Here is a 12,304-nt window from a genome sequence, read left to right as displayed (position 1 = left end):
AATACCACTACTCAATATCTACCCAGAAGAGCTGAAAGCAGTGACATGAACAGATATTTGCACATCGATATTCATAGCGACACTATTCACGATAGCCAAAAGATGGAAATAATCCAAGTGCCCATCAGCAAATGACTGCATAAACAACATGTGGTATATACATACAATGGAATATTATGCAGCAGTAAGAGGAAATGAAGTCCCAAATCATATGACAAGATGAATGAACCATGAGGACATAATGTTGAGTGAAATAAGTCAGATACAAAAGGGATAGATATTGTATTATCTTGCTGTAATGACTGGTAAAAGTAATCTCAGAGGTTTACATTGTAGAATATAAGGGAACCTAGAGATAAACAAGCTAGAGATGTGGAAAAAGCTACCCAATGAGGTTGAACTTAGATGTAAGGGAATGGATAGAGTAATGGTAACTAATTAGGGGTTATAAGTAACATTGCCATATTGAAGGTGAAAAGGATTGAAGGCTTTCATTTTTAAATAAGTCCAAAGACTGGACTCATTTAAAGAGGTTTTCTCAGGGCACTCAGATGTCGTAAGCGGTATGAATTCTGAGGACAATTTAATTAATTATTTTATAACCCCTAAAATTCTTGATAACATGCTGAAGTCAGAAAAAAGCATAACTTTGTGGACAACTGAATTTGAAATGAGAGTAGGGCTACTGGCATGTTTCAATTTTGTAGGAATGTAAGTTTTCTTTTTGGAATCATGGCTAATTTAAGTGAAAGACTAAAACATTAACCTTTTCAATTGGCCTTCCACAATGAATAAAGGTCATTTCAACACAGTCAAGAGGAGTGCTTCCCTATTTTTGCTTTCTTTCTTAAAAATAAAGCTTGGTCAAACAACTTTATAAAATTCTACTTTTTCTCTGAGAATTGAATCTGAAAGTATAAGGTAAGGCCTATCGTAAATGTTCCTAGACTGTAAGCTCTTTCAGCAATCATATCTATTCCTGAGTTGTAACTGTTATTTCTAAATTCTGAGATACTGAGCTTTGTATATAACCTGGTCATTCTCTGGAACTTTGGGTATCTGTGTGACACCTGAGACTCAGAGCTGGAGCTCTGCAGCTATGGAAATCTGCATTACCCCATACAGCAACTGTTTAAAAAGTTGAAACGAAGATAAGACTTCAGCTAGAGATATAAATGAAACAGATCTGGTTAGGACTAAGATAAAGCAGACTAAAGGAAAAACAAAGATATTGACCATGTTTTAAAACTTCAACTACTGTGTGAAACTAAAGGGAGAAATATTTATTTGGTACAAAATTTGTATTTTCTGTAGCACACCATCTAATTGATCTTGTATGGTCAGTTTATTTAAACACCATTATTACATGGAATCTTGAATAGGGAGTGAGATCCTGTTGATTTGTACAGGTTACTGTGATGCCCTGATACATCTCAGAATAATTTTGATGGAGAATAAAAAAAGTTTTTGGAAAGCCCCCTTGAGGGACTGGGGGAAAATGTAGAAATATTAAACTTCCCACCTGCAGAATTCCTGATTTCTTGCAAGCATTGGGGACTACCAATTTAATAGGCAAGCCCTCAATCTTGGGGTTCACCCCTATGACACCTATTCCTGCAAAGGAGAAGCTAAACCTACTTATAATTATGCCTGAGTCACCCCCAGAGAACCTCTTTTGTTGCTCAGATGTGGCCTCTATCTCTCTAAGCCAACTTGGCAGGTGAACTCATTGCCCTCCCTCCTATGTGGGACATGACTTTCAGGGGTGAAATCTCTCTGGTAACGTGAGACAGGACTCCTGGGGATGAGCCTGGCCCTGGCATCACGTGATTGAGAGAGGCTTCTTGACCAAAAGGGGAAGATAAATGAAGCAAAATAAAGTTTCAGTGGCTGAGTGATTTCAAATAGGGTTGAGAGGTCATTTTGGAGGTTATATCTGGTATGTGTTATATAGATACTCCTTTTTAGTTTTTACTTTATTAGTCTAGCTAGAAGGAGATACCTGAAACTGTTGAAGTATATTCCAGTAGCCTTGTTCTTGAAAACAATTGTATAAATATATAGTTTTCACAATGTGACTGTGTGATTATGAAAACCTTGCAGCTGACACTTCCTTTATTCAATATGTGGATAGATGAGTAAAAAGATAAGGACAAAAAATAAATAAATAATATGGGGAGATAAGGGATATGGGATGTTTTAAGTGTTCTTCACATTTTTATTTTTATTTATATATATATTTTTTTGAGTAATGAAAATGTTCCAAAATTGACTGTGGTGATGAATACACAACCATATGATGATACTGTGAACCATCGTACACATTGAATGAGTATATGGTATGTGAATATATCTCCATAAAATTACATTAAAAATTGTATTTTAAAAATTATTCTCTTTGAATGGTAGTACTACAGATGATTACTTACTAAGCTTTTTGCTTCTTGGTATTGTCTAAATATTCTGTAATAGGTATGGGCTGCTTTTATCAACTTTCCATCCTCTTTTTAAATCTATATCCATTAAAAAACCCTAGAGTTCTTATGAGATAAATTAGAATAACTCTTGAGCATCATCAGAGGCTAAAAATAGGGGTGAGTACATTAATTTTTGAAATATTGTAAATTGCCCTAAACCAATTTAGCCATTCACAATTAGCCTCCAGAAGCTAGATGCAGTCGTGGGTGGGTAAATATTTTAAGACCAGCTTTCCCAGGAAAAAAAAGAGCCCTGATCTGTAGCATCTTATCCATGCGCATGACCAATTTCAAGCTACCAACGTGATGCCACTAAACAAAGAGTTGGGAAGAGACTATATAGTCAACTCTTCGATGCTGATCGATGCTAATATGTGCAGCCCAGCACACCACAGGACACGAGGTAGGAAACACAGGCACACACTCCCACCCACTCTCGCCACACCAGGAGGGTGTGTTACATCGAAAGCAAATCTCAGGCTCATTCTGCTAGTCATTGGCAAACAGACGCCAACACAGTCACCTTCTGGGTTCCTGCGAAGTCAGTGAAATCCCAGGTCTCCACCCTCTCAGGCATTGCCACCAGACGCTCTCTGAAAAAGACTCACTTGGGGCATATATTCCAAAATTCTAGCAGCAGAATCCAGTTTATTGTGTAGCAGGTAACAGAATCAGAGCCAAACAAAAGCTATTTCAAGAAACACACGCTCCTGGGCTCACTGCATCCTGAAGCCCTGTCTGTGCTGGGGCAGAGGTGCCCATATGATATTTCTAGGTCATCCGTACACTTCCAGCACCACTTGTCTCAGCAGGGAAGGATCCCTTCTAAGATCTCTTGTGTGAAATAACAAAGCCTCTGCAGCCGAGGAAGACAGACTTGCAGGAGGTCCCCTGGATTGTGGATCAGAGTATTGCAAACACTAATTACCCACTCTGAGGGTAGGTATTCCTGATCACTTCCTAACCATTCCCTAATATAGGTTAAAACTAACATCTGTATATTTCATGGGCTGCTCTTTCCCAACACAGCTGGCCCCAGGGCTAAGCAAAGCCGGGTGCCAGACTGGTCTCACACACTCCCAGGGTCTGCCAGCTGAGGCAGCAGCACTTCCTGCCCCCCTTCAGGCCTGCCCGGGCCTGGGAAGGGAAAGCCAGAAGCTCGAAAGCCTTCCAGTCCACAGACTGGGCTGGTGGCCGTGCCCACCCGGCCTCTGAGTTGCCAGATTTGCCCAGAGGTCAAGATTACTCGTTCTGGGTCGATTGCAATAGGCTTGGGTAGGTAGCTAAGGGCTTGAGGCACAGTGCAAGGGGGGAGGGGAAGATGATAGGAACTAGCTGAACCTCTCATGGAAGGCCCAGGCTTGAACATTTAAGGCACCTGACATTTCCACCAGCTCATTTTATGGTATCGCGGGCCAATGTTCCATACGTACTAGTCATGGGACTCGGGGCACATCTAGTCTTTGCAGCCTCTGTTACTGCATCTGTAAAACAGGGAGTGTTATGCTAACTCCCTCAGGGAGAGGGTGTGATTAATTGAGTAGTTAATGAGAAACAGCTTCTAGCATGACACCAGGCATGTTACATTTGCGATATTATTATTAATCTTGACTACTCTGATATCGGATTAAAAATAACAGCCAATTCCACATGACAGGAAGCTCTTACAGGACATGAAAGGATGCTCTATATTCCTAAAATCTCCTGCTAACCCCTCTCCTGGCCTTATCTTGAATCCTTAAAGAGCAATATTTTTTGGATCAATATTTTATTATCAATCTTATCAATTACTGATCTGCTTTTTAATTTTTTTGACATTATATTGATTCTAGAGTTGGGGCATGGGAAAGCTCTGAGCTAGAACTTAAAGAAAAGCATTATCATCATTTTTACACATTAAAAATAAAAGCTAAGAATAGTGAATCAATGATTCAGGAGAAAGGGATCTAGATTTGACAGTCTCTGATTGTCATTTTTATTTCTGCTAGACTCGCATGCCTCCTACTGTTTTAACCTAGTTTTTAAAATTTATCGTATGCACTCCAGCAGCATCCCATGAATAATTTTTATTGCCATGATATATCTCATGCCAATAGATTTGTTGCCATGGAGAATATCTTTAGGGGATGTCAGGATTTAATGATTGAACCTTTGTAAATAAATATGTAAGCAGAAACTTATGCAGAAACCTATCACCTATGGATGTTTTCATATTCACAAAAATTTTCCAATTCCTAAAAACTGGCCCAAATCTCAGGACTAGCTTGGTTCTTTCAGTTTGCCACATCCCCTCTAATGCCCCAATCAAGAGCATACACTCTGCTAAGGCATCCCGTTGCATCTGGCGGGCAGGCTAGTGACCCCAGTCTTAGTGCCAGCCTGCCGAGCAAGGGCTCAGCACGGAGCTGAGAAGGTCACAGGGGGCAGGATGAGCTTGTCCCTTTCCTGCTTGGGCCTGGCTTGCAGATCCACGATGAGGATGTGTCCTTGCCTCTGCAGCCTGGCTGGGGAGCACCTCAGGGGCAGACACACGGGGGTCCCAGGCTCTAAGTCAACAGAAAAGGCTTTTCACCCCAGGATTTTCTCCAAGGCACCAAACTGGGGCCTCCACATTGAGAGGCAGATGTTAGTCTAATTTCTATTTTATGTCAGAGAAGTCGATGCCAGACCAAGGAATATGGAATAAGGGAATAAAGGATACAGGTAAAGAGTGAACTTGTTGGGAATATTGAAAAGTTAGCGGCAGGGACCCAGCCCACACAATTCTGGGCAGGGGTTAAATAGAAAAGCCCAGAACAATTACAGCCAGAGGGCACTTGGTTCCTGGAAGCATCTCAGCTATCTATAGCTTCTGCCCAGCAGAGGGGAAGGGTGAGAGGGGATTAGTTCAAACTTATTTAGAATTGGCATTTCTACCTAAAACTACAGGGAGGTGTACTCTTCACCAGTGCACTGGGCGGGCAGATGAGAGAATGCTCTGCGTCTACAGGCGGCAGCACCCCACAGCGAGATCCCTTCCTGAGCCAAATCAAGATAGCTGGTATTTAGAGGCAAGGATACCCCTCCTCCAGAGTTGCACAATTGAAAAAATAGAAAGAGAGAGAGCTATAGAAATGCAGATAAAAGAGTTTAAAGAATATTTTAAAAGAGGTGAAACTGGCACTTTCTAAAGCAGAAAATTGTCTCTTTTTTCCCCCTCTCAAATAAAATGCCTTGATCAGCTCTTGGGAAGGGCAAGGAGTAGAAGATGAAGCACAGAGAGCATGGGTAGAGAGGAGTCAGGAGAGATAGAAATAGGGATTCTGAGGTGGAGGAGAATTTTGAAGCGGGTTGAAAGGGAGGTCCTGGGGTCACCCACTGGCCAGCTTCCTCCCGCTGGGCTTTGACTGGGCTGGGTCTGGGCTGTGTCTCCTCCAGCCGCAGCTCTTGTTCCTGCTGCTTTCCTGCTCCAGGTCTAGGCAAGTCCAGCTCCCTGGCCAGTTCAGGAACTGGAGAAAACTCTCCTAATAGCCCAAGGCAGTGAGTATCTTCCAGCGCCATGTTTCACAATGATCTTTTGTTTTTACTGACTTCTCTCCCCAGGGTTTAGCACATGCTCTGGGAGAAAGGAACGGCACTGAAGAATGGATGTGCCTCTCCGTTCAACACACTCCTTCCCTCCCTCACGGACTACTTCCCTTGGCCCAGTCTGCTGCCCCTTTACACTCTCTTCCTCAAGGGCAAGTTCTTTCCCAAGAGACAACTTGGCACAAAAGCCAACAGACCTTGGTAGGCTCACACATGGCCTTCCAGATCAGCACGAATCCCACAACGAACTCAGCTAAGACTCCCAAGCTGGGATGTCATTGACACCTCTCTGAAACATGCAGTTACCTCTAAACGTTCCAGGCAGAGAGACCCCTAAACAACTAGCTTCAAAATTCTCATTGTCACTTGAATTTACTGACAAACTACTATATACTGATTGCTGTTTTAAACTGGAGCAAGGGGTGAGGTTTCAAATGAAGTAGATGGGATCTACCTTCAAGAAGATTTTGTCCTCACCAGAGAGAGAAGAGTAAATATATATATATATATATATATATATATATATATATATATATGGAGAGTTGCAGAGAATGAGCGTGTTACCAAATCATAGAGAGGCTTGAAATTCAAGTGGGAGACAAGTCCATTTGCCTCTGAATTGCTAAGGGAAGTTGACCGCTCTGCACCATAAAGCAGGCAGAGTGATAATTAGCTAGTCTGCCCCCAACTTGGGATATTTACTTCCTGCTTCTATGAGTTTCTAAAATCCTTAGGGACCAGAGATACGCATTTGCTTGCAAGACCTGTGTTAAAAAGATTAACAGAGCATTGAAATGTCACAGAGACTCTCCAAAACATTTCATCCTTCCCCATCATAAACATAATCACTGCCTTCACTCCCACACCTCGTGGGGAGGAAGGCTGGAAATGTATGAGGTGTCTTAAGTGTGCATTCAGAGATAGACTCCAGAAATAGCCTAGCGAACATTCCTCAGCTAAGAGTTGTGGACGCCAGATGCTGTTAGCAGCTTGTGAGTGGGGCAACCAGAAACAGGGACCTTGGTGATACACCATAACCCAGCTTCTGGCGTGAAGGCTCCTATTACGCTATTCACCCACCTACTTAAGTGGAGAGCATTCTCCCAGGAGCGGTGCCATGTTTTTGTGCGTCGTTGTTTGCATTCTTGGTCTGTGAATAGGAGGCAGCTGAGTTTAGGAAGCCATGCTCTAGAAACTCAGCAAGATGAATTTCAGAATGCTGGACTTTCTGAGAGTGGGGACCTGGCAGAGCTGGGACCTAAACAGCAGCCCATGGCCTGGGGTGGGGAAGGGGGGACTGAGAGCCCAGTGGGAGGAAGGATGAGATGTTTGGGAGAGTCAATGTGGCATTTCAATGTTCTGTTAGTCTTTTGGAACTGTATTTGCAAATAAACACCAGTGTCTGGTTCCTAAGGATTTTAGAAGCTCATAGAAACACTGTCCTCAGCTGTACTGGAAGTAATGCGTTTGTCACAAACCATCATCCCTGCTTCTTCCAAATGCTGAAGCTAGACACTCCATGGCTCCTTCTTTACTCAGAGGGGGTTGGGTAACTGTGGTGGTTAGAAAGTGTTGTGCACCCAGAAAAGTCATACCCTTTAATCCTGATTCAATATTGTAGGGTGGGAATCTTTGATTAGATTGTTTCCATGGAGATATAATCCACTCAATTGTGGGTGTGGCCTCCAGATTAGATGGAGCTATGACCCCACCCATCAAAGGTATGTCTTGATTAGTTTACTGGAGTCCTTTAAAAGGGGAAACATTTTGGAGAGAATTCAGAGCCAATCTACAGAGCTGACACAGGTAGAGATGTTTGGAGATGCAGAATAAAACACCCCTGGGGAAGCCATCTGAAACCAGAAGCCAAAGGACCAGCAGACACCAGCCATGTGCCTTCCCAGCTGACAGAGGTGTTCTGGACCCATCTGCCTTTCTTGAGTCAAAGTATCTCTCCCTGGATGTCATAGTTTGGACATTTTTACAGCTTTAGAACTGTAAACTTGCAAACTTAATAACTCCCCTTTTTAAAGGCCAATCCATTTCTGCTTTATTGCATTCCAGCAGCATTTAGCAAAACAATACAGCAAACTTACAGGACTTGCTAGGTGCCCAGGCATGTTTGTCACCCACATCATTATCTATGGAAGGACTGTGCAGTTACTTCTCCACCTTCCTGCCAGGCCTGGAGACTTGATCACCTGATGAACCACTTGGTGAGGGAATCCGAGTCACTAGGAGAGCCTGAGATGAGAATCCAGGTCTGGGCTCTGCCCTGATGCTACTTCATGGTTTTTCCATTGGAGCAGAGCCAGAACAATCCCCTCTCTCTTCCCACAAGGTAAATTATTTCTTCTTATAGATCAAGAGCCGGTGAACTTTTTCTGTAAAGGACCAAACTGTTAACATTATAAGAGTTTGTGGGCCATAGGTCTCACTCTCAACTAACCAATTCTGCAATTTTAGGGCAAAGGCAACCACAGACAATATGTAAAACGTGAGTGGGGCTGTGTTCTAATAAAGCTTTATTTATACAATCAAGTGGTGGGCCGGACCACAGGCCACAGTTAGCCAACTTCTGTTATACATACACATGCACATAATGATATTTTTGTACAGCATATGATTATTTTAGAAATGCTTTCGCAGACATCTTTGTTTCTAACAACCCTACTAGGCAGGTAGAAGCAGCGTTTGTGTACCACCATTTTACATATAAGAAAAGTAAAGCACAAGAACAACTTATGCCAACAATTAGAACATTAGAGTAGGCACTTTCTACCTTGCCATCATTTTCCAGAATGTGTTTCTCCCTATTAATTAGTGTTATGTGAAAAAAGAGTTCTGGACTCAAATAAATTTGGGAAACTCTGCTTTTAATTTAAGGAAGCTTTTAATGTTTATTATGAAGACCCAAGAGGGGAATATAGAAAGCTGAGTTTTCCAAATATATTTGACCAAAGATCATTTTTTCTTCTTGGCAAAGCATCTCTCAAAACTCATGCTTTTTGGATCAGAGTCTGGGAAATCCTTTGCTCAGCAAAACTATGAGCTAAAGAGAAGATGATTTCAGGGAAGATGTGTCAGATGGAGATTCCATACAGGTTAAGACTCCTGTGGCAGCCCACCTAAAACAAACCATAAATTTTTATCACACCTGGAACCAGCAGAGTGATAACCAAATGAAATAGGGACCATCACACTCTAGACCCCAGTTCAATCCCTGCAAGGTAATCAAAAGATACAGAAGAGGTAAATATATTTTGTTATTCATATACTATATCTGCTTCTGCTCTTCTCCGACCTAGGAGGAATTGATAATCTTATTGGTCACAATCCAAGAGGTTGATCAGGCCTCTTTCCCCTTGCAAGCTCTCTGAGCTCAACAATTAGTAGACTATTCAAAGAAGTGAGTGTCCCTGGAGAGGTGTTTTGATGATATTTTGAAGATATTATGAATGTTTGAACCCTGATTGCAAACACCTCATCTCTCTACAGGATTCTGGAGGGAGCTATACTCAAAGAACAATAACAGAATGAGAATAAAAACTCACACGATTAATAATGACACAATCACTTCCAACCCCCCCAAAACTCGTTTCTCTGGTAAACATGGATTGGAGTGCACAGCTGAGGCTCTAGGTCTAAGTGAAGACTTCTCTCACCCTTTATTACCAAATGCAAGAATTGGGACCAGTACAGTTAGGTACATTTGTGAGGAGCCAAAGTCTAAGATGTGTCTGGGCTCTAAGAGGGAACCTGACTCAGTTGACTAATAGTGCTGTGTTAGATGGAAGAAGGGATGCAAGAGGGTAGTGGTTTGTGAGCTTCAAGGAGCAGAGGCAAAAAAAACCTATGGAAGAGGGGAGCGTGGCTTTCATTTTAAGACTTAATCACTATGTTTCACTTTTGCTTGCCAGCCTGCAGTGCCTGTTGGAAGGCAAAGAAGTGCATGCAAGGCCTTTGAGGTCCTCTGTTTCATCTTTACCCTCCTGTACAGGGAGTAGTCTGCCCTTAGATATTTCTGCCCTTAACCTCTTTTAGGGAACATGAGTCAATCTACAGTATATGATTGTCTATAATTGCAAGACGGCAGGAGAATCACTGCCTTTGAAAGGGCTTATGTGCTGGTTTGAAAGGATGTATGTCCCCTAGAAAAGCCATGTTTTAATCTAAATGCCATTTTGTAAAGGCAGAATAATCCCTATTCGATACTCTATGTTTGAAACTGTAATCAGATCATCTCCCTGGAGATATGATTTAACCAAGAGTGGTTGTTAAACTGGATTAGGTGATGACATGTCTCCACCACGTGGGTGAGTCTTGATAAGTTTCTGGAGTCCTATAAAAGAGGAAACATTTTGGAGAATGAAGGGGATTCAGAGAAAGAAAAGCGGAATGACATAGCCACGAAAAGCAGAGTCCGCCAGCCAGTGACCTTTGGAGATGAAAAAGGAAAACGCCTCCTGGGGAGCCTCATAAAACAGGAAGCCAGGAGAGAAAGCTAGCAGATGATGCCATGTTCACCATGTGCCCTTCCAGCCGACAGAGAAGCCCTGGCTGTGTTCACCATGTGCCTTCTCACTTGAGAGAGAAACTCTAAACTTCATCAGTCTTCTTAAACCAAGGTATCTTTCCCTGGATGCCTTTGATTGGACATTTCTATAGACTTGTTGTAATTGGGATATTTTCTCAGCCTTAGAACTGTAAACTAGCAACTTACTAAATTCCTTTTTTTAAAAAGCCATTCTTTCTGTTTTTGGTATATTGCATTCTGGCAGCTGGCAAACCAGAACAGCTTGTCAGAGACTCTTACCGGTCAATGAGGCACAGCTGGGATGGTCCTTGGTAGAATATGGGTGAGAAGATGGAAGAAAGTTCACCTCCTTTTGCAGCTGATACTCCTTGTATTTAGACCCCTGGGAAACGGCTTCTAATTCCCAGTGGTCATAGGTTGCACCTGCAAAAACAATACAACTCGTTTTTATAAAACAAATCATTTATCTTCATAAGCAATATATGCTCTATGTGTCAAACTTAAAATCTTTCCAGAACAAATGAAGGCCAACAAACAAATAGAAATACGCTTATGCAAATCAATCAACCCATTTATAATATTGCTCATAATACATAGAATTTGGGGCCCTGTAGTGGGTCAGAAAAGTGGCCCTCCAACAGATAGGTGCATATCTTAATCCTCAGATATGTGACATGTGATCTTGTTCAGACAAAGGGTCTTTGCAGATATAATTGAGTTATGGATCTTGAGAGCATCCCGGATTATTCAGGTGGGCCCTAAATCCAGCAATGAGTGTCTTTAACAGAGACACACAGAGAAGGTGGAGTGAAGACAGAGGCAAAGAATGGAGTGATGCAGTTCCAACTCAAGGAATGTCCATAGCTACCAGAAGCTGGAAGGGACAGAGAGTGGCTCCTGCCCTGGAGCCTTCAGAGGGAGTAGAGTCCTGCCACCACTTTGACTTTGGGTGCCTAGCCTTGAGAACTGTAAGGGAATATATTTCTGTGGTTTTAGGGCATCACCAGTTTGTAGTAACTTGTTACAGCCACCACAGGAAATGAATACAGGTATTCCTTTTTTTCTTTTAATGTATTTTTTTGTTAAATTTCAAAAGACACACACATGCATGCCCAGACACTGCTTCTATTGAGCTTCTGCAGTTCTGTCCAAATGCACCAAGACCTCGTCAGGCCTGCCAACAGACCTGACCTCAGCTCCTTTTCTGATTCTGGAATGGGCAGGAAGCATCAGGGCAGAGCGTTGCTTGTGTGGGAAGGAGGAACGGCAGGTGAGCGGGAAGGAAATCTTACAGGAGCAACCAACCTGCCCGAATCAGACAGAGGCAGGGAGGTCACCAACTTTCCCCAAAGTCTCAAGATGGGTTTCACAGAGAAAGAAGTAAGGAATTGCCACCAATTTCTGGCCCATCTTCTCACTATGCTCAAAAAAATACAAACTCTGCTGACAGTGTCTTAGCTACTGGAAAGAAATTCTGTTTGGCAAACTTCTTGAGTCTGAAATCTAAAGAGCGAACCATGCCCTCCCCCCCCCCCACCATTTAATTGAATACAGTATTTAAATTTTGTCTCAGTTCCATCACCTTAGAGAAAGCTGCTGGTTTATCCAAAGTTGATTTCTGTCTCCCTTGAGAAACCAAATGGCAAGGGTAGACCATGAGGGGAGTTGGAAGTTCGATTTGGCTGAGGAAATTTTCTGGGTTCCTGCCCCACAAAATTTCACG

Source organism: Tamandua tetradactyla, chromosome 25 (assembly GCF_023851605.1).
Source record: "Tamandua tetradactyla isolate mTamTet1 chromosome 25, mTamTet1.pri, whole genome shotgun sequence".
NCBI lineage: Eukaryota > Metazoa > Chordata > Mammalia > Pilosa > Myrmecophagidae > Tamandua > Tamandua tetradactyla.
Note: the sequence above shows the minus strand (reverse complement) of the source record.